Below are 23,410 nucleotides of genomic sequence, written 5' to 3' on the forward strand. Positions count from 1 at the left end.
GTGTTTCAGTCGAGCCATCAGGGCCGTAGTGATTCCTCCCAATTTCAGGCTGGTGAGTGGAATCAGCAAGTTCACCGGTGAATCTAAGCCTAACACTTGGCTCGAAGATTACCGAGTGGCTGTACAGATTGGCGGTGGCAATGATGAGGTGGCCATGAAGCATTTGCCTCTCATGTTAGAGGGCTCAGCCAGAGCGTGGCTAAATCAGTTGGCACCCAGCAACATTTACACTTGGGAGGACCTCTCCCGAGTGTTTATCATAACCTTTGAAGGAACATGCAAGCGACCTGCAGGCCTTACAGAGTTGCGGTCTTGCGTGCAGAAGCCGAATGAAACTCTGAGGGAATACATCCAGAGGTGGATCACACTGCATCACTCGGTTGAGAATGTGCCAGACCATCAAGCAGTTTGTGCCTTCAAGGAAGGCGTTAAATACAGAGAGTTGAATCTGAAGTTCGGTCGAACTGGAGAGATGTCTCTGAATCGGATGATGGAGATTGCAACCAAGTACGCTAATGGTGAAGATGAGGACTGACTCCGGAGTGGCAAGCACAAGGCAGTCGCCCAAGAAACCAGAGGAAACTCCAGTCGGAAACAGAAGCGGAAGGCCGAGCTAGCCGCTCCTGGGGAGGCCCTGGCCGTAGCCCAGGGGAACTTCAAGGGAAAACCCAAGGGCACCTGGAAGCCCAAGAAAGTCAAGGATCAGGATGAAAATGATGTTTTGGATCTGCCATGTCACATCCACACCAAGAAAGATGAAGAGGGTAATTTCATTTACCCAAAGCATACCACTCGACAGTGCCGGCTCCTAATCCAGCAGTTTCAAGGCAAACAGTCCAAGGATAAGGAAAAAGAGTCGGACAGAGTCGAGGACAAGGAAGACAGTGACGATGGATACCCCCAAGTCAATTCCACCCTGATGATTTTTGCTGATGTCGAAAGCAAAAGTCGACTGAAAGTCATCAACCGTGAGGTGAATATGGTTGCTTCGGCAACACCCAGTTATCTAAAGTGGTCTCAGACTGCCATCACATTCGACCGGTCCGATCACCCTACGCACATTGCCACCCCTGGGAGGCAAGCTTTGGTGGTCGACCCAATTGTCGAAGGCACTCAACTGACCAAAGTCCTGATCGATGGTGGAAGTGGCCTGAACATACTGTACGCCGAAACTTTGAAAGGAATGGGCATTCCGATGTCCAGACTAAGTACCAGTAACATGAGCTTCCACGGAGTCATTCCTAGCAAGAAAGCCGAACCACTTGGCCAGATTGCTCTTGATGTGGTTTTCGGCGATTCAAAGAATTACCGCAAGGAAAAGTTGACATTCGAGGTTGTGGACTTCCAAAGTGCTTATCATGCCATTTTGGGCAGGCCAGCTTACGCATGCTTCATGCCTCGACCATGTTACGTGTACCTCAAACTGAAGATGCCTGGCCCTAAAGGTGTAATCACTGTTACAGGCAACCGAAAGAAAGCCGAAGAGTGTTTTCAGAAAGGCTCAAAGATCGCTGATGCTCAAATGGCAGTGGTCGAGCTGCAAGAGTACCAAAAGACTGCCGATCCGAGTGAATTGCTATGAGCCAAGAAGCCTGCTTCAGAATTAGCTTTTCAGTCATCCGGTGAAACAAAGTCAGTCCACATTCACCCGACCGACCCCGATGCTGCCCCGACTCACATCTCAACGATGCTCGACTCCAAATAGGAAGAAGCGCTCGTCCAGCTCCTTCATGGGAACTGGGACATCTTCGCATGGAAGCCCTCTGACATGCTTGGAGTTCCCAGAGGGCTGGCTGAGCACCATCTACGAGTCTACCCAAAATTCAAGCCTGTGAAGGAACATCTTCGACGGTCCGCCGTCCAGAAGAAGCAAGCCATTGGCGAGGAGGTAGCTCGGCTCTTAGCAGCGGAGTTCATCCGAGAGATTTACCACTCCGAGTGGCTCGCCAATGTCGTCATGGTCCCCAAGAAGGACAAGTCACTTCGCATGTGCATTGATTTCAAACATATCAATCGGGCCTGCCCGAAAGATCATTTTCCTCTCCCTCGCATCGACCAAATAGTTGACTCGACTACGGGGTGCGAGAGATTGTCTTTTCAAGATGCCTATTCTGGGTACCATCAGATCCATCTGTATGGACCCGACGAGATCAAAACAGCTTTCATCACTCCATTCGGATGCTTCTGTTACGTCACCATGCCGTTCGGCCTCAAGAACGCTGGAGCCATGTTCATGAGAATGATTCAGAAGTGTCTACTCACTCAAATCAGTCGGAATGTGGAGGCATACATGGATGATATTGTGGTCAAGTCACGGAAAGGTTCCGACCTGCGGGCTGACCCTGCTGAAACCTTTGCCAGCCTCAGGAGGTATGATATCAAGCTCAATCCATCAAAGTGCATGTTCGGAGTTCCAGGTGGAAAGTTACTCGGTTTTCTCGTTTCCGAACGGGGGATCGATGCCAATCCTGAAAAAGTTGGCACCATACTCCGGATGAAGCGTCCTGTACGCGTGCACGATGTCCAAAAGCTTACAGGCTGCTTGGCCGCTCTAAGTCGATTCATTTCTCGTCTCGGTGAAAAGGCGTTGCCTCTTTACCGACTGATGAAGAAGTCTGACAAGTTCGAGTGGACTCCAGAAGCTGACGCAGCATTTGCAGAGCTCAAAGCTCTGCTCTCCACCCAGCCGGTGCTTGCTGCCCCAATCAGCAAAGAGCCTCTGCTGATTTACATTGCAGCCACAGGACAAGTTGTTAGTACAGTACTTACGGTCGAGCGGGAAGAAGAAGGAAAGACCTTCAGAGTTCAGCGCCCAGTCTATTATCTGTCTGAAGTTTTGACCCCTTCAAAACAAAGATACCCTCACTATCAGAAGCTCGTGCATGGGATTTACATGACCACGAAGAAGGTTGCACATTACTTCTCTGACCACTCCATTACAGTCGTCAGCGACGCCCCACTGTCAGAGATTCTGCATAACAGAGATGCAACTGGTCGAGTGGCCAAGTGGGCGATTGAACTCCTTCCCTTAGATATCAAGTTTGAAGCAAAGAAGGCTATCAAGTCCCAAGCAATCGCAGATTTCATCGCCGAGTGGATTGAACAGCAACGTCCGACTCAAGTTCACTCGGAGCACTGGACCATGTTCTTCGATGGATATAAGATGCTGAATGGTTCCGGTGCTGGGGTAGTTCTAGTCTCCCCCCGAGGAGATAAGCTCAGATATGTTCTCCAGATTCACTTCGATTCCTCCAATAACGAAGCAGAATATGAAGCACTTTCGTACGGGTTGCGCAAGGCCATTTCACTCGGCGTCCATCGCCTCATGGTCTATGGCGACTCAGATTTGGTGGTTTATTAGGTAATGAAGGAGTGGGACGTCAGAAGTCCGGCTATGACTGGTTATTGCAATGCAGTGAGAAAGCTAGAAAAGAAATTCGAGGGGTTGGAGCTCCATCACATCCCCCGACTGAAAAATCAGGCAGCTGACGATTTGGCAAAGATAGGCTCCAAGAGAGAAGCCATTCCCAGCAACGTGTTCCTGGAGCACATTCACTCACCGTCGGTCCAAGAAGATCCTTTTACAGAAGAAACCCCGCAGCCGAAAAGTGCCACAGATCCGACTGAAGTCGAAGTTCCTGCTGTGGTCGACCTAATCATGGAAGTCTTGGCAATCACTCCCGACTGGACGATACCGTACATCGCATATATCCTAAGGAAAGAACTCCCAGAGGATGAGGAAGAGGCTCGACAGATTGTCCGCCGATCCAAGGCCTTCACAGTCATAAAGGGGCAGTTGTATAGAGAAAGCGCGACTGGAATTGGTCAGAAGTGCATAACACCAGAAGAGGGTCAGATAATCCTTGATATCCACTCGGGGACCTGTGGTCACCATGCGTCCTCTCGGACCATTGTGGCTAAAGCATACCGAGCGGGATTTTACTGGCCTAGAGCAAATGAGATGGCAAAAGAGATAGTCGACAAGTGTGGAGGGTGCCAGTTCTACTCCAACATGTCACACAAGCCTGCTTCAGCCCTGAAGACCATTCCACTCGTCTGGCCCTTTGCTGTCTGGGGACTAGACATGGTTGGCCCACTGAGAACAGGCAGAAGTGGTTTCACTCATGTGCTTGTGGCAGTCGACAAGTTTACCAAATGGATTGAAGCTAAGCCTATCAAGAATCTTGATGCTTGCACTGCTATCAGTTTCGTCAGAGGGCTAACATTCAGATATGGAGTCCCGCATAGCATCATCACTGACAATGGGTCAAACTTCGATTCGGACAAGTTCAGAGCTTTTTGCGCCTCTCAAGGCACTCGAGTCGACTACGAATCGGTCGCCCATCCCCAGTCGAATGGACAAGCTGAAAGAGCAAATGGTCTGATTCTCAAAGGGCTAAAGCCTCGACTGATGCGTGATCTCAAGCACGCGGCAGGTGCTTGGGTCAACGAGCTTCCGTCAGTTCTGTGGGGATTGAGGACCACCCCTAACCGGTCGACTGGAAGAACTCCATTCTTTCCGGTTTATGGAGCCGAAGCAGTTCTGCCAAGTGATCTTCTTCACAACGCGCCCCGAGTCAAGCTTTACACCGAAGATGAAGCAGAGCAAGCCCGGCAAGACGCAGTCGACCTCCTAGAAGAAGAGAGGGAGATGGCCATGATCAGATCAACCATTTATCAGCAAGATTTGCGTCGATTCCATGCCCGGAAAGTGAAGAGCCGAGCCTTCCAGGAAGGAGATTTGGTCCTCCGAGTGGATCAACAGAAACCACACAAACTTGCTCCTACTTGGGAAGGCCCCTTCATCGTCACCAGAGTCCTCCACAATGGAGCATATCACCTCTACAATGTTGATCACCAGATCGACGAGCCACGAGCTTGGAATGCGGAACTACTCCGCCCATTTTACACTTGAGTTCTCCCTTGGACGAGATGTAATAAGAAAAATTTCTGCAGTTTATTTTTATCAAAGACAAGAGTGTTCCAATAATTGCTGTCACTTTTGTTTACATACGAAATCCCCCAGTGGGTGACTTAGCTGCGAATCCGTTTCGCCTAAGTTTGAAAAATCCTACCGAGTGGAGAGCCAGACTCCCACTCGGGGGCTTAGCTGCAGCCCAGTGCTTGCCTAAGTTTGAAAAAAATCCTACCGAGTGGAGAGCAAACCTCCCACTCGGGGGCTTAGTTGCAGTCCAGTACTCGCCTAAGTTCTCCCACTAAGAGACTTGGCTGCAGTCAGACACTCGCCTAAGTTTGAAAAAATCCTTCCGAGTGGAGAGCGATCCTCCCACTCGGGGGCTTAGCTGCAGTCCAGCACTCGCCTAAGTTCTCTCAGTTAGAGACTTAGCTGCAGTCCGGCACTCGCATAAGTTTGAAAAAATCCTACCGAGTGGAGAGCGATCCTCCCACTCAGGGGCTTAGCTGCAGTCCAGCACTCGCCTAAGTTCTCTCACTTAGAGACTTAGCTGCAGTCCGGCACTCGCCTAAGTTTGAAAAATCCTTCCGAGTGGAGAGCGATCCTCCCACTCGGGGACTTAGCTGCAGTCCAGCACTCGCCTAAGTTCTCTCACTTAGAGACTTAGCTGCAGTCCGGCACTCGCCTATGTTTGAAAAAATCCTACCGAGTGGAGAGCGATCCTCCCACTCGGGGGCTTAGCTGCAGTCCAGCACTCGCCTAAGTTCTCTCACTTAGAGACTTAGCTGCAGTCCGGCAGTCGCCTAAGTTTGAAAAAATCCTACCGAGTGGAGAGCAATCCTCCCACTCGGGGGCTTAGCTGCAGCCTAGTGCTCGCCTAAGTGTTTGAAAATCCTACCGAGTGGAGAGCAAACCTCCCACTCGGGGGCTTAGCTGCGGCCCAGTGCTCGCCTAAGTGTTTAAAAATCCTACCGAGTGGAGAGCAAACCTCCCACTCGGGGGCTTAGCTGCGGCCCAGCACTCGCCTAAGTGTTTAAAAATCCTACCGAGTGGAGAGCAAACCTCCCACTCGGGGGCTTAGCTGCGGCCCAGTGCTCGCCTAAGTGTTTAAAAATCCTACCGAGTGGAGAGCAAACCTCCCACTCGGGGTCTTAGCTGCGGCCCAGCGCTCGCCTAAGTGTTTAAAAATCCTACCGAGTGGAGAGAAAACCTCCCACTCGGGGGCTTAGCTGCAGCCCAACGCTCGCCTAAGTGTTTAAAAATCCTACCGAGTGGAGAGCAAACCTCTCACTCGGAGGCTTAGCTGCAGCCCAGTGCTCGCCTAAGTACAAGACACAACCCAATCCGCGAGTCGACTGCTACCTTCCCCTTCGGAGCTGCGCTGCAAATACAAGGTTATTCCGAGTGAAGATCAAGACCCACTCGACGAATCAAACCATGAAGATATTCAACGAGAAATCAAAATCAGATAAAGCCTAAAAGGTCCCAGACCTCAGATCAAAGTACTCAAGCCCTCGGCTCGGCGGAGTTTAACGGTTACAAATCCACTCGGCATTCCGAGGCAAATTTAGAGTTTTTCACTCCTCAGGAGGAGGACTGGAAGGGGCGACGAACTCATCCAAGTTGATCCCGTTGGCAATACGGGTGGCAGCGCCGATGAAAGTCTCCATGAAGTCTTGAAAGCTGTGCTTCCTGGTATTGGCAACTTGGATGGCCGCCAGCTTTTCTTCTCGCACCTCCTTGCAATGGACGCGGACCAGAGACAGAGCAACATCGGCACCACATCTAGCAGAAGATTTCTTCCATTCCGCCACTCGACCTGGGACTTCGTTAAGTCGAGCCATCAGAGACTCGAGGTCGTTCTGAAGCGTCGTCCCAGGCTAGAGTGATGTGTCGATCCGCGACATCGCAACTTTCAGCCGAGCCAGATAGTCAACGACGCTGGCAGTACGAGACTCCAGACGGAGCATGTTCATTGCAGCCTCGTCCTTCACAAGAGAGTTAACAGGGTCCAAGCTTGGCTCCACTCGACTGGTCTCCTCTTCAAAGTTCTGGCAGAATTCTCCAAACACGATTCAAGAGTAAGACAGTGGCCCTACACAGGCTTGGTAAACTGCAAGACAGTCGGGGTAGAGTAATTACCTTTGAGCATGACAAACAGCTTCTTGGCGAGTCCATCGAGATAAGCCTCCAGATCTTTTACCTTCCCCGCCAGCTCACCCACCTTGTCGTGCAGAGCCATCTTTTCTTTCTTCAGTCGACTGGCATCTCGATTAGCTGTCTCGAGAGCAGTTTTCAGTCTGGAGTTCTCCTATTCAAGAGTTCCGACCGAAGCCAACTTCTCTTCTGCGAGCTTTGTTTTGCTCGAGGCCTCCTTCTGTGCCTCTGCAAGGTCTTGGTCCTTCTTCTTCAGAGCTTCCTCCAGTTTATCTGCGGCGCGTCGAGTGGAACCAACATCAAGAATGGACAAGAAAGAAAAGCCACATGTTAAGAATGGAGAACCTCACCAGCCATACCTTTTGCTTCTTCTTGCGCCTTCTTCAAATTCTCCTGAGCAAGCTTCAAGTTAAGGTTGAGCTGGATCAGCTGATTCTCCAACTCAGTATAGCGAGCTACAAGTTCCAAGATTTCTGTAAAAAGAAAAATCAGTCGACATACGTCCAAGATAAGTTGCTTCCGAAGTAACTAAGACCACAGCCGAATCAAAAACATTCGACAGTAGTCTCGGGGACTACACCCAGTGGGTGCACTCAGCGTGCCCCCACTGGTTCGACCAAAAAAAACACAAAGAGAAAGAGAGAAAAAGTCGACTACCCGCAGTCGACCGGATACAGTTCCACTCGACCTGGCCCGACCAAACCGAGTGAAGAAATACAGCTACAGCAACACAATGTAAAGACTACAGTCGACTGCCAGCAGTCCACCGTAGTCTCGGGGACTACACCCAGTGGGTGCACTTAGCATGCCCCCACTCGTCCAAGGATTGGCAGACACACCCAGTGGGTGTACAGATACAGATACAAAAGATCTTCGGAAAAGAGACTCTTCAAACAGCATATCATAACAGACCAAGTGTTGAGTCGACTGACCTGGACGTTGCTCTGAAGAGCCGAACTCGCGTCATAGGCTGCTTGGCTGGCCTCCCGAGCCATCTTCACTTGCTCCATCATGATCCCCACCTGGCGTATAGCCTCTTTTGCAGCAGCCGCTTGGTCCTTAGGGATGGGGTATGCGGCAAAAAGCGAAGACGGATCCGCAGTCGACGATGAGGGCCGCGCACTCGCCAGAGGAACGGCGAAGGTCACAGAAGCCCGAGTGGTGTCACCACCATCCCAAGCCACGGCCTCGGACGCCGGAGCGGATTGGGGGGTCTTGTCAGCCGACGCCCTCTTGTGCCTCCTCACTCTCAACGGACCGTTGTCGTCGTCATCCGGGAGGTCGATAACATGAGGAGGGGCTACAAAGGAAAAGTTCAATCGACCAGGATTGCAATAAATGATCAGTCGACTCAAAGCAGAACGTCAGTAATCGTACTAGGGTTGGAGGTAACAGCATCCTCCATCTCTTGGTCGTCATCCTTGGCGGAGACCTCAGAAGTAGCAGCACTGCAAATCTCGAAAGTCAGTCAGTTGGCTCAATGAATCGACCAAGGATCTGTCCATGGTCGACGAAGGAAAGCAAGCTTTATTATTACCCGGAAATGGTAGGGACAGCTATCTTCATCTTGGGCAGAGCCTTGGGCGGCTTGGACAGCGTCGTGCGTGGGTGCTTGGGAACCTTCCCAGTCGGCGTAGGAGAAGAGGTCCGAGGGCATTTCGACGACTGCCCAGCAGAAGCAGTCGCCTTGCCACGTTCCCGCGCTGGGTCGTGTGTGTGTGCTTGGACCGCCCCTCTGGGCGAGGGGGTTCGACCTCCTCCTCCTCCTCTTCGCTGGAGTCGACGGTGTCGTCTCCCTCTCCTTCACCGTCGGACTCCCACTCGCCTTGGTCGTCCCCACTCTCACCTCCGCTCGCCTCCCCTTCCTCAGTTGGCCCCTGAGCCCCGTTGGGCGTCGAGTACATCTCGGTGGTCGCCTGGAAAACAATAGACAAGACGAAAGTCAATCGACCAACTCAAAGAAGACCAATGCAGAAAACAAGGTTTCAGTCGGGAGCATAAAGACATACCTGGTCCACTTCCTATGAGTTGTCGAGTGAAGTTACCCTCCTGGCTCCTCGGGGGTTGTCTTTGTTCCCCGTGATGCTCGACAGCCACCTCTCTAGCATCTCGTCGGTAACCTCCTCCGGGTGGATCCGAGTAGTGTCATCGAGACCCGAGTACAACCACATCGGGTGGTCACGGGCCTGGAGCGGTTGGATGCGCCTCTGGAGGAAGACCTCCAGCAGGTCCATCCCAGTCACACCCTCACGGACAAGCTCAACCACTCGACCGGCCAACACTTTGACTTGGGCCCTTTCCTCCGGCGACACTTTCAGAGAAGCGGGTTTTTCAGCTCGGTCGAGGGAGAAAGGAGGAAGACCAGTCGACTTTCCTGGGGTCGCCTGGTCCTGATAGTAGAACCAGGTCGCCTGCCAACCACGGACCGACTCCGGGAAAGTAATGGATGGAAAACAGCTCTTCCCGCTCGTCTGGATCGCCAAGCCCCCGCACAACTGGATCACCTGCGTCCTCTCGTCACTCGACTTGGCCTTCTTGACCGATTGAGAACGACAGGTAAAGATGTGCTTGAAAAGTCCCCAATGGGGGCGGCAACCCAAGAAAGCCTCACACATGGAAATGAAAGCGGCAAGGTATACAATGGAGTTGGGAGTAAAGTGGTGGAGCTGCGCTCCAAAGAAGTTCAAGAAACTCCGGAAAAAAGGATGGGGCGGCAGAGAAAACCCTCGGTCGATGTGAGTGGCTAGGAGCACGCACTCACTGTCGCGGGGTTGAGGTTCGATCTCTCCCCCCGAAAGACGCGCGGCTTCGTGGGGAATGACTCCCCCCTCGACCATGTCGTCGAGATCCTCCTGCCAGAGCACCGACGGCATCCAGTCGCCCTGGATCCAACCTTTGGGCAGAGCGGTCCTAGAGGAGGATCCGCCCCGAGCAGATCTTTTTCCCTTCCCCTGCGCCGCCGCCTTCTTCGCGCGCTCCAGAGCGGAGGTCTTGCCCTTCGTCATCGTCGTCGGTGAAGTCTCGCACGGGCCTGCTGCGCTGGGGCAAGAACGGAGGTGGCGGAAGGACTTGCGAAGGGAGAGAGGAAGAAGAAATGAGGAGAAGAGAGCGCACTGCTTGGCAACCCCGAGCCAGCGATTTATAAGGGGCCGCTCCCGAGTGGCTGACTGGTAGGCCCAAACTATCCAGTCAAATCCCGCAGCGGACGTGCGCGCAGTACGTGGCGAAAAAGGCGACGCGAGGAACGAGGAGCTTCCGCTTTATCGCTTCCGATTACTGCGGCCGCTCCCGTCCCGCGCGCTTCCCAAAATCCGAAATCCCACGACATCCGCGGGCTGCAGAACAACTTGTCAAAACGGAAGACCCCGCCCGCGCCGGCGCTCGATATGTCACAAATAAAGAAATTCACTCGACGAAAGGCCTGGAATGGATCAAGGCGGCTGAAAAAGGTTGGCAATGTCATCCGTGACGATTGACCCAAAACGAGGCGCTCACGTAGCCCAAAGAACCAGTCGGAAAGACCTCCAACTCTTCCCCCACTCTAACCTCGATCCATTCGGGGGCTAATGATGAAGCCGTGTACCTAGGGTAGGGGCACGGACCTGTCCAAGGAGCCCTACCCTAGGGACATCCCTAGGAGAAGTCACCTTTCAATCGACTTGAAGGTATCCCACTCAACGGATTCAAGACACTTGACCAGGAAGCTACCACTCGACCATGAAGCTAGCCACTCAACCGCCAGGAGATCTGAAGTCACTCCGCAGGCAAACGGTCGGCTATTAAGTAGTCTTTATGATCATTGTAGCACTTTATTAGGGGCGTTACCAGTAACGCCCCACCTCAAATGTACCTTAAACCCTGCATTACTGAGGGCAGGAGGGGGCCGACGAACTCTATATAAGCCACCCCCCTCCTCAGTATGAAGGGTTCGCACCCCTGTTATTCACACGCCAGTAATCCAGTCGACCGCCTCCGGGCACCGAGACGTAGGGCTGTTACTTCCTCCGCGAAGGGCCTGAACTCGTATATCTTGGTGTGTTTACAACTTCCCAATAGCTGAGATCTAGCCTCTCCATACATACCCCCCTACATCACTGTCAGAGTTAGAACCACGACACTAGCAGAATGTTAAATGGAGTAGAAACCCTCTAAAAGAGAAACTGTAGTGGTGATGCTACTGTTAGGAGCACCATCTTCAAGAACTACTGGGATCTCATCTTGCTGCTGCACATGAGCTGGTTGGTTTTGTTGTGGGAAGGCCCAGTGATCATTTTCCTCCTGTTGATCCCACTCATCCCAGTCATCATTGTTAGCTTGATTGTTGTTGTCATGGCCATGGTTCATTGGCACATGTTAGAACCCAGTGAAGCCATTTGCATGCTGTGGTACAGGGTGTGGGTCCACTCTAGGAGGAGGGAAAGGATCTTCACCAGCTGGACCCCCACCAATCATCTCACTCCACAAAATCTCAACAGAGCCTGTCCAAGATTCTTCCTCGAAGGATTCACCTTCACACCATCTAATACTCTTAGGGATATCAGTAAGTTCAGTCACTCTTCCTTTAACCAAAATCTTCCCTCTCAGAGCATCCTCTCTTTCCCAACTGATTATTCGACCACATTTAGAAACAGCAGTAGAAATATTTTTAGTATTACAATTATCGAAAGGCACACCCACAAACAGCAGCCAGTAGGTGTGATTGAAATGAACTCGACGCCGGTTTCTACCCTAATTATGCTTGGTAAAAGAGATGAAAACATCACCGAAAGGATGAGGGATTTGCCTGATTAACCTGTCCCTATCTCTCACATGCATAAACTGTATGTAGGCTTCACCAAAGGGACATGGTTGAATCTCTCTAAACCCTACATCTTCCACCCCTTACAAAAACTCTTCAAGAACTTCATGGACATTGTGAAAGAATACCTCATCGGGATGTGGATTGATGGTTGCAATCGCCCAATCTTCATGCCTGCGGGGGTGGCGCGGCAATATGACTCTGGAAACCCCATTTCTTCCCGCAACTTCCTGAATCTGGAAACCATTGGGGACAAACAGCAGTGGGTCGATAGGAATGTTGGCCATCGCAGGCTCGACAGGCTGATGGAGCACTACCGCTCTCACTCGAGACGACGATGAAGCTGGAGAGCTCGATGAAGGAGAAGCAGAGTTGGTAGGTGGAGTGGAATGCGAGGAGGCAAGGAGGGGTCTCGGCTGGAAATTTGGGAAAAAAATCGTTGACCAGCTCCTTAAATGATGAGACTTGCTGAATCGGGGGTGCCGGCCCGACACAACAGAACCAAGATTCCACCACGCCCTCGGCCCAGGCCAGTGCTAGCGGGCTCGGAAAAGATGCAAACAGGATAAAAGGCCAAAGCCCAGGAAGATTTGGAATCAGGCAACTTCGCGCGTAATGACCATGCTTCCCGCATGCATAACAGGTCACATACTTATGAGCACGCTAATTCTGTATATTTACTTGGGGTGTAATAAGTGGCCCGTTTGAAACCACGTCATTAGGGGTAATGAAGTCACCCCCATGACTACTCTCAACGTGCATGGGACCCGATAATCTCTCAAAGACCGACCTGTTTGACCGTCTGACCGGAGCACCCGCCCGGTGATCGCTGGAGTTGGGATTCACGGCTTTGCCATTTCTACCAACCAGAGTCCATGCATTATCCTCCTCAGCGTAAAAAGCTAGCTCCTCTCTACGCCAATTTGGGCCTCCAAAACCCCAAAGATTGAATACCATCTCAAATTCTTTTTCCTCTATCTTTCCTGCATTGTAGATCTCAAAACCCATTGACTTGGAGCCTACCGAGAACTTGAAAGATCTATCCATAAGATGACGCACCCTAAAACCTTGAGCATAACCTCCAAACATAGCATGTAGAGAAACACTAACCGTATGAGGATCAAGCTTGAATGATGCTCGATAGAAGGAAACCACTAGAGTGAATTCTCGTTGTCGAAAGCCCGGCGAGAAGACCACCGGGTGCCCAAACTTGGACCTCATATCCGCTTGGAACCTCTTGCCACGATCAAAGTTGAGATCAAAAGGAGCCATCCTGGGTGGGATCGTGGTTGCCGGGGCCGGAGTGGCCACCGGCGCAAGTCGCCGTGGAGTGGCCTAGGAGTTGCCTAGGAGCCTAGGAGCCTCCATGAACTGTTTGTTCCTTTCAAACTGGAGCAACTCACTAGAATACTACTTATTCCGATGGAAAGATTGAAGAGAGAATAACTCATACTTGGGAAATCTTCAATGAACCACCTGGAGGATTGGAAAGAATGAATGAATTGATACGATAACAAAGGAAGATGAATCTTGAATGAACCACGGTAAAAAATGAAAACGATTGAAGAAAAGAGAATGAATCACTGGGAAGAACTGGAAAATGAATAAAGATACTTGAGGGAATTGAGCTGACTAAAAACTACTTGAACAAAGCACCGGAAGAATTTAAGAACGAGAGGTGAACGTCGAGAATCGAGAATTTCTTCTAGAATGACGGTCTTCTGAGCAATAAAATGGAGAGAACCCATAAAATGCTTTGGATGGGTATGAAAAGAATTCTCACAATCAAAAACAATTATGAGGATGGCATGAAGCTAGAACCATGAATCTAGAAGAGAACGGACAAGATTTAGGAAAAAAATCTGCTTCGGTGTTCAAATGCTGAGAATGACCACGAGAAGCACCACCATGAATTGTTTAGAAACTCCGACAGAATGAAAAGCGAAGGGGTTGAGCCAACGATGAAAATGTTTTGAAAGCTATCTTGGAGGACGCATCTGACTGATGAAAAATTCATTCTTTTTCCAAACTTTAAAAAGAATATGAGAATAACTCCGGAAAAACTAGAAGAGTCAGGTAAGATCCTAGGAAAAGGCCTGTGGGTTCGGGCCCACTCAAAAGAAAACACTGTTGAACAATTTTTTAAGAGATAATGCACCGGTTGAATTAAATCGCTTGAGTGAGATAACAACCTCGATATAACTTGAGGAGATCTTGGATGGAAACATGAGTCTCCTAAGATATCTTCTACACTTCGAATATGAATAGCGAGAGGTGAATGATTAAGAGGTGCACCGGCATGGGGTAGCATTTAAAATGAGAAAAGGGATATGATCAACATCGAAAGTTTGACTTTAGTCCACTTGGGAAGAAAAGAGAATGAAGAATGATAAACTTCAAGCTTCATTAGCATCTTCATGAGAATCACCGAATAAGAACATTGAAGGAAAATAATGAAGAGACTTCACATGAATAAAGTAACTTCTTGATTAAGGATTCTGGCTCCATGAAGAAAAAGGGTGGAAGGGTGGGAAAAATAAAGGCAACTTGGGACTGATGAAATGGACACCGTTGAGAAAATTGAGAATTGATCTTGCAACTATTAACGGGATCAGATTAATTTAAAGAGAAGCAGGCCAGTTGGATAAGAATTGGCATGACAATCTCGATTATCATGAAGGATTAGCACTCTCATAGAATTAGGAGAACACGACTTAGGGAAGGTATGGAATCGACACTTGACATTGAATAAACTTGAATACCACAACAAAAACAAAACAAAGGATTTGGCTTACGGAATAAGCTGGAACAAATTCATGACAGAGATTTTGTCTGAAATTTTCATGGTGGGGCCCACACGGGCTCAATCGTACATCACCATCATGTACAAGGCATTGCACATGACATACGAAGCGTCCCTGAGCCATAGCAAAGCTACACAAGGCTCATTAAGACACAACGAGACCACTATAAAAACAACCGTCAACAGGCGAACCACTAGACGTCGAACCCAAATCTCAAATCATGCATTTGTCAGAAAGATATCATGGGTAACTACTTGAATTCCCACCTATGAACTCCCACCTTGCTTAGTTATGTAATCTCATACAACAAGTACAAGGAGTAAAATATCATCACACAACTCCTAGCAGAATTCTACGCTCCAAATGTACCGCCTCCTCAACACATAACCGAGAACCTCAGAAATTGTGTACCTCAGACCTTCGAGAAACATCTGCTATACTAGTTGTGGCAATACATCTGATCGCACTCCCAAGTACTGGGTGGCACCAAACTACTCTCACCACTAGTAGCATAGAAGCACTTTCGATGTCAGTGTCCTCTGGTATTCCAAAATTGAAATGATAAACACTATGACGACAACACCTCAGAGCTCAAATCCCCGGGACACTGTGACAACCCCTAAATGTCAGGAGGCACCAAGAACAGAGTTCCCGTCATAATGATATCGGACCAAATCCAGAATACCCACATGATCCTAAAAAAAATTGAGTGGGAAGAGTAATGGAATCAAAACACCTACGTCACAATTCCTCACCAGAGCGACGAAGGAGATAAGTAGTAAAAAGAATTCCTACTCTCCGATATATATATATATATATACTCAAAATAGTTCTTTTGCTAGACTCGACAACGACAACAGTTCGATCAATCAAGGGGGCTCCTGTGGACGGTAAGGCTCTGATACCAACTTGTAACACCCAAGATGTGATTCTATCCCAATCACGTGTTGAATTCACGATTGGGCACTACCACATTTCGAGCGCATAGCAAAGTGGATATAATTACAACATACCATGTACTGAATAGATGAGAATACCAGATAAAAGTTTACACTCACCACAAGCTATACCATGAATACATGAATACGTCCATACATGGCAATCATCAGACAGAAGAGCAGGATCCGACTATGAATGAAATCAAACAAAAAGAAGAACGACATCCACCCTGCTAATCCCAGGCTCCTGACACGGAACCTATCACTCGATCGAAGAAGAAGAAGCAGAAGAACTCCAAACAAGCAAGCATCGCTCTCACATCAGACCATCGCATTACCTGTACCTGCAACTATTGTTGTAGTAATCTATGAGCCACGAGGACTTAGCAATCCCATTACCTTGGGTATCAAGACTAGCAAAGCTTAATGGGTATGGAATGGTTAAGTGGTGACGTTGCAGCAAGCACTAAGCATTGTATGGTGGCTAACTTACGAGTACAAGAGTAAGAAGAGAAACTATGTATAACAGATGCAAACTAGTAATGATCAGTAAGTGATCCTGAACTACTTATGAGTCAAACATAACTCTATCATGTTCTCTTCCTGAACTCCCTCAAAAAGAGATGCTCACGGTTACGCACGCGATTGGTGTATTTTAATTCAGATCTGGTGTCAAGTTCTCTACAACCGGATATTATAAATTTCGAATCTGCCACATAACCATGGGCACATCTTCCGAAAAGATTTAACCCTGTAGGGGTGTCCCAACTTAGTCCATTATAAAGTCTCACGATCCGTGAAGGAAAAATCCTCCATTCCAGGACACCCCAATCAAGCTCAGAATCCCCGTACACAAGTCATTTCGACAATGGTAAAACAAAACCAGCAAGACCTCCCGACGTGCCGACACCCTGGTATATAGGAGCCGCGCGTATCTCATCTCATGCCAAGATCGAATTGTCCAAACTGCTAGTAGGCCAATCCAGAGTTACCCCTGGCGGTCACTGGCGGTTGATAGGGTGGACCAGCACTCATGAGAATCAAGGAACATAACACTGCACAGAAACTAAGGCGGCAAGAGTGGAAAAAAACACCAAGCAAAAGGCCAAGCCTTCCACCCTTTACCAAGTATATAGATGCATTAATTAAATAAGAGATATTGTGATATCCCATGATATCCATGTCCCAATATGGAACAACCTGCACTTCACCTGCAACTAGCAACTCTATAAGAGGGGCTAAGAAAGTAGTAACATAGCCAAACAACGGTGTGCTAGGAAGGTGGGGTTAGAGGCTTATCATGTCAATTTGGGAGGCTGGCAGACAAGTAGTAGGTAGAACAACATAGTGATAGCAACAAAAAAACTAGCAAGCAAAGATAGTAGTGGTATCCAAGGTAATGGTCATCTTGCTTGAAATCCCGCTAGGAAGAAGACCGAATCCATGAAGTACACGAACCAACATAGTCGAATGGATCCTCACAATCGCAACATAACCGGAACTATCAAGAAGAAGAACAAGCAAAAAGAAGCAAACAAGATAGTAAACACACAAGCATAACATGGCATGATATACAGTCAAGTATGATGTATGTCTGGTTTAATGAGTCATGGCATGTCAAAGTGCAACAAACAATACTACAAATTAAGTGGAGCTCAATATGAAATGAGTTGCATATTGAAGAAACACCACATCCAACTATTTAGTTCGCTCCTATTTATGTACTCATCAACATTAAACATTGGTTAACATGGCAAAGGTGAGGTATAATTAAACTACGCATCTAGGCAAGTTTAAATGAGGCTGGGAACAACAAAAAACAATTCTGGAAAATCCCCATATGCATATTTTCGAATTTGGTATTGTTGTTCCCTAAACCATATTTTAATGTTGTTAAACATGCAAAATAACTGCACCATGTTAATCTATGCATTTTTGTACACTAGTTACATATATGGTTTATTTAATTCGGAGCTACGGTTAATTAGTTATGAAATAAACCATTTTAGCATGTCATTTATGCAAATTAATGCAAACAACAATCTAAACATTTTTAACATGGATGCAGGTTGGATGTTGTAAAATCACATGAAATTCTAAGCATTTTACTTATAAAGTTTGTTTAAATCCTAAGCATGATTTGTGAGTTATTATATGCATGAAGTATGAGGGTGTTTCTGCAAATCTAGTTTTCCTGAAACAAATTACTACATACGTAGAGACCGAAAAAACTATATGGGCCGGATTTTCCTAACCCAAAAATTCTTAGAGGGGCAGCTGCTCACATTTGGGCTGGCAAAGGCGCGCGGAGCATGGCCGCGGTCACGCTGGGCCTGCAGTTGGGCCTTGGTGAGGCAGGCCCACATAGATAGCAGTCGTGGTCAATGCGACCACGAGCGAGGGAGGTCATCGTGGGGAGCGGCAGGAGGTCAACGCGAGCAGTGGCTCGCTATGAAGCAGGGGCGAGGCGGCACTGTGGGCAGGGCGTCGCGACACTACGGTGAGGATCCGGTGGGTACAAGTCGGAGCTGGCCGACTCTAGCAGCGAGGCGACGAATGGGCGGCGACCATGGCGGTTCCCTATGAGAGAGAGAGAGATGTGAGAAAGAGAGAGAATCATGGGGAGGAAGGTAAAGATAGGGAAGGAGAGGAGCGGGACGAGGCCGGAACTGGTCGGGGTCGCCGAGGGTGTAGCCTACAGGGTGTGTAAGAATAAAACGCTAATGCAAGATCATAGACGACATACCGAGGCACGATATTTGTTAACGAGGTTCACCGATATGGTTACATTCCCAGGACATGACAACGGGCGCTCCTCCCCAAGATACTGCAACATCGGCCGCCCGGGCGCCAGCACAAGCCGTCGGCTCCCCTGCGTACTTGTTGCTATCAAGTCGTCATGGGTTACAATGTGTGGTGCCCCTCCGTATATAAGAGGCCTAGGATACAATTTGTCTGTGTCCTACATGACTCATACCTAACCACCAATTACAACTCCAAGTCCTCATAACCGCTTGCGTACATAATATTCAACACAAATATAACAAACTCCACCTTGGCGAATATTCTCCACCACCTAGAGGTCGTCCTTGCTCAAACCTCCATGTACTCCGGACTTGAGTTGTCTCCTTTGTAGCTTACTGAGAGCTACCCGACGGGTCAGACTCGCCACCACCGTGTGACTCCACTGGAACTCCTGCAGCTCCACTCTGCAAGGCTCCACATGCAATAGTACTTCCTTGCAACTTGTAAAGATACGAAGCCGTCCTCTCTCCTATTGTCACACTCACCACATCTTCCATGATTTTCATGGTTTTCTTATCCCGATCACAACGGAATTCCATACCACCATCATGAAGAACACCAAGCGAAATTAGATTCCTCCTTAGCCCTGGCACATGCCTGACTCCTCGAAGCATTCGTTCACCTCTGTCAAATATCTTGATTTTGATGTCACCTACTCCAGCAACACGATAACCTATGTCATCGCCCACATAGGCTAAACCAAACTCACTAGGCTTGTATGAAGAGAAACACTCCCTGTTGGGCGTTGCATGAAAAGAGCAAGCTGAATCCAACCTCCATGCTTCAATTTTGTTGACCGCCTGTTTGATACAACAAGAACATCACTATCACTATTCAAGCAATCACCATGAGTAGCGGCATTAGCACTTGCCCCACCCTTCAGTTCTGGGCATTCCCTCTTTGCATGTCCCTAGTCCTTGCACCTGTAGCACTACACCTTTTTCTTATTTTTCTTCTCCGCAACTTGTCCCTTCCTGAGTTGATAACCTTTAACTGCCAACCCCAAACCTTGAGTACACTCCTCTGTAGCATTCTTTTGCTTCCTCAACTCATGTCCAAGCAACGCTGCAGTGACTTCCTCATTATTGACGGTTGTCTTTCCATGTGTCAATGTAATGACCAAATGCTCAAAGGGCGGTGGCAACGAAACAAGAAGAAGTAGTGCCTTATCCTCATCATCAATCTTCACATCCAGACGCGCTAGGTCTGTGGCCAACTGATTAATGGTATTCACATGCTCCACAAGATCCGACCCATCCTGCATCCTTAGCCCATAGAAATTTTGCTTCAAATATAGCTTATTGGTCGCTGACTTGGACATATACGATTTTCCAACTTGTCCCAAATTCCCTTGGGAGAATCTTCATGCATGACATGATACATGACCTCATCCGCAAGACAAAGTCGTATGGTAGCGGCCGCCTGCACTTGCATATCCTCCCATGCATCATTGTCAACCTTGGTCGACTTTGTCTCCTGCAAACCCTTCATGATTCCCTGCTGCGCCAGAATATCCTTGACTCTTGTCTGCCATAGACCGAAGTTACACGTGCCATCGAATTTCTCCACATCAAACTTGGTGAACCCCGACGCCATGCCGAGCCGTGATCTAACCGACCTGTTACCGTCGGTCTTACCCCCTTGTCTTCCTTTGTGACTTCCTCATGAAAGAGATCACTGATCCCAAATTCTTCATCCGAAGCCACAACGCAGTCCATGATCTACCAAGAAATATGACCCGCACAACCTTCCTGTCTGCCCTTCAGAAATTCCTGTGGAACCCATCGCCGTAACACCGATCAATTGCTCTCCACCGAAAGTGTCAGCTCCATCATTTTTCTGAACGTGTAGAATGATTTTGTGTGTGTTTGCCTCATTGCTGCCAGCCTTTTATTACTGCTGGTAGACCCGGCCCTTTTTTCCCTTAGCCTCACACCGAAAACGAGTCCAAAGCTGCCACGGTTTGCACAAAATCTCCAAACACTACTAGAGAAAAGCTTACTAGTAGAACTGGTTTTTGTGCTACCAGTAGCGTGAGCACCAGTGCTACTGCTACGGCGCTACAGCTATTTTGTAGCAGTAGCGCGTTTTTAGGTCAGCGCTACTGGTAAGTTCAAGTACTAGTAGCGCGTTTTTAGGTCAGCGCTACTGCTAACATTTATGTTTTTTAGCATTTGGGCGTTGTACATGTTGAAACAGATGTATCTTTTATACAATAACAACTCATCATGAACTAGCCTGTTTAAATATCATATTCATTACCACTTGTCATCACCACCAAACAATGAACTAGCTTGTTTAAATATCATATTCATTACCACTGGTCACTAGTCATAATCATAACTCCTCATCATCATCATCAACTCAACACATTGTAGCACATAATAACACATTCTAGCTATGACCTACTCCTCTCATAGGACCTACTCTACCCTCTCTTAGGTAAAATATCATAAAACAAGATATGCATTGACTCTCCATTAAGGAAAATTGACTCTCCATAATAAAGAATGGAGATCATCCTGTCTCCAAGTCTTGGCCTATGCACAATATTGCTTCCAAGTAGCTCTCTATGATGGTCCAAACATTTTTTGAAATCATTTATTATCATGGCTTCCTTGCTTATAGAAATCTGGTATGGACAGGAGTGATGTGGATACTGCGGCTGACCTGGCCATGGTGGCCGTAAGCTCATAACATTAACGCGACCTCTCGACAACATCAGATGAGGCAGACAATCCATCGGGATTTTCTGTACAAAAACATAGTAATAACTTTGTAGTTAGCAATGTAGTTTAGTTTTAGAAGAATTTATTCAAAAGATGCACAGATGTCTTAATAGTAGAAAATCTTACCATGATATCTCCATTGATGTTACCGTAGTTCAACACGTGCACTAGTGGCACGTATTGACCATAATGTGGAGGAGTTTGATAATAGCTATTGTAATCCTCAAGATTAGTAAAAAATGTGATAAGACCATCTTGCTCCTTATAAGTTAATTATGCTTCACCACTGTAGTAGTAGGTTCTGTCTACCATTTTCCGTACATTTTTTGAAGAATGAAAATAAGCTGTCAAATATTTTGAAATAAACAATATAAATTACTTAGTAAATATGTTTAAGAAACTCACACGGTGGTAGAACTAGAAGCGTGTCAACAAGGACCCAAATGGTCATATCATTTTCGTCGATGTCAGGATCACCAAGATCGAAGGTGAGAAGCATACTCTCATGAAAATTATACGCCTTGCAAAGGGCTCCCCAATTCAGGCAACCAAAATTGGATGAGTTCACATAATTGTATAGATTTACAGCAAAATCATAACCATGATGGGTCCTTAGTTGAATTATCTTTGTCTCCATTCTTTCATGATCGTCAAAACCCATCTTCTCCAAGACATAGCGTCTTGCATGGCATGGGATAAGCTAGTCGAATTGTAACAGACGGAAATTACACATTGAAGAAGCAGAGAAGTCGTGCAAAAAATAACAAAAAACACTTGTCGTCGTTGCGTACCGTTTCAACATCGAAGGTCTCTTGGAGCTTGATGCTGAAGCGCAGACCTTCTACCAAGTGAGGCATGTCGCACAGACCACGCTCATCTTTGCAGTACTCGCACATAGAGAATTCCCTTTCGTTGTCAGACATTTCCTAATAGGTAATTAAAAATCCATCATTGAATACATATATAGTAGTTTGTAGCAAAGATCATCATATAACAACTAATACACCTAAAATTTGTAGTTTGTAGTAGTTTGTAGCAAAGATCATCATATAATCCATCATGAATACATATATAGTAGTTTGTAGCACAAACTGCGCTCATCTTTTGCATTCAATAAACAAATAACTAAAAGGTAATTAATAATCCATCATCGAATACATATATAGTAGTTTGTAGCAAAGATCATAATATAATACCACTAATACATCTTGAATAATAGCTCCTTTAGGTTTAGTGGGCCGCAGTGGACACCCAAAGAGAAGGAACCATCACCAGATCATAGCTCCGGTGAGATCCCCAAAGAATCTGCCAGGAATTGGAGAACCGTTCGTTCACCAACGCAACCAAGTAGCGCTGGACATGCGCGTTCTCCTCCATGACACGGTGCTGTACCACTTGCGGGGGGGGGGGACTCAAGCCTCTCCACCGATGCAGGCCCACGTGACCGCCCCCGAAGAAGCTCCGGGTCGACGACGGGCTGGCTCCTCACTAAGCTGCGCTCACCAGAAGGTAGCACAACCCAGTACCAGCCCAGCGGAGCCCAGTCCCGGACATGGCCCCTCGGCTCAACCAGGAGTCCTCCGGCGAGTCGACGACGAGGATGCGGGATAGGCATCGTCGACGTCAAGAACAAAACGCTTAATTATAGGCCACTCGGCAGGACATATCGAGCGCCTAAAATTTGCCAGAACGTAAACGAATCGACATTTCTGGCAAAACATAGGCCACTCGAAAAAATATGACATGTCCAAAATGTGACATGTTCAAAATATGACATGTCCACTACAAATTTGCATATAACAGGAAAAATTGCTTTAACTAAAAAAATAACAACAATTGCTTTAACTAAAAAAATACCTAGAATTCTGTTAACTACACCTAAAACAACTAAAACACCTAAAATTCTGTTAACTACACCTAACACAACTAAAACACCTAAAACTCTTTTAAATACACTTAAAACACCTAAATTATATTAACTACACCTAATTAAAAACCAAGCTAAATTTCCATCGTAACTTTAAAACCTAGATAAATTTAAAAACCTAGGTTTCATATGAATTAACTAGGGTTCATACCTAATCTGACCTAGCAAGGGTTCGATCATAACCTACATTATTCTAATAACCTACATTTTTTCAACTACACAGAATTCAAAATAACTACTCTAATAACTATAACTAGGGAGGGATGGAGGAGGAGGAAGGAGGGAGGAGTACCTCTCGGTGGAGGAGGGCCGGGGCGGGAGGAGAGCCAGCGTGGGG

Source organism: Triticum dicoccoides, chromosome 2A, assembly GCF_002162155.2.
Source record: "Triticum dicoccoides isolate Atlit2015 ecotype Zavitan chromosome 2A, WEW_v2.0, whole genome shotgun sequence".
NCBI lineage: Eukaryota > Viridiplantae > Streptophyta > Magnoliopsida > Poales > Poaceae > Triticum > Triticum dicoccoides.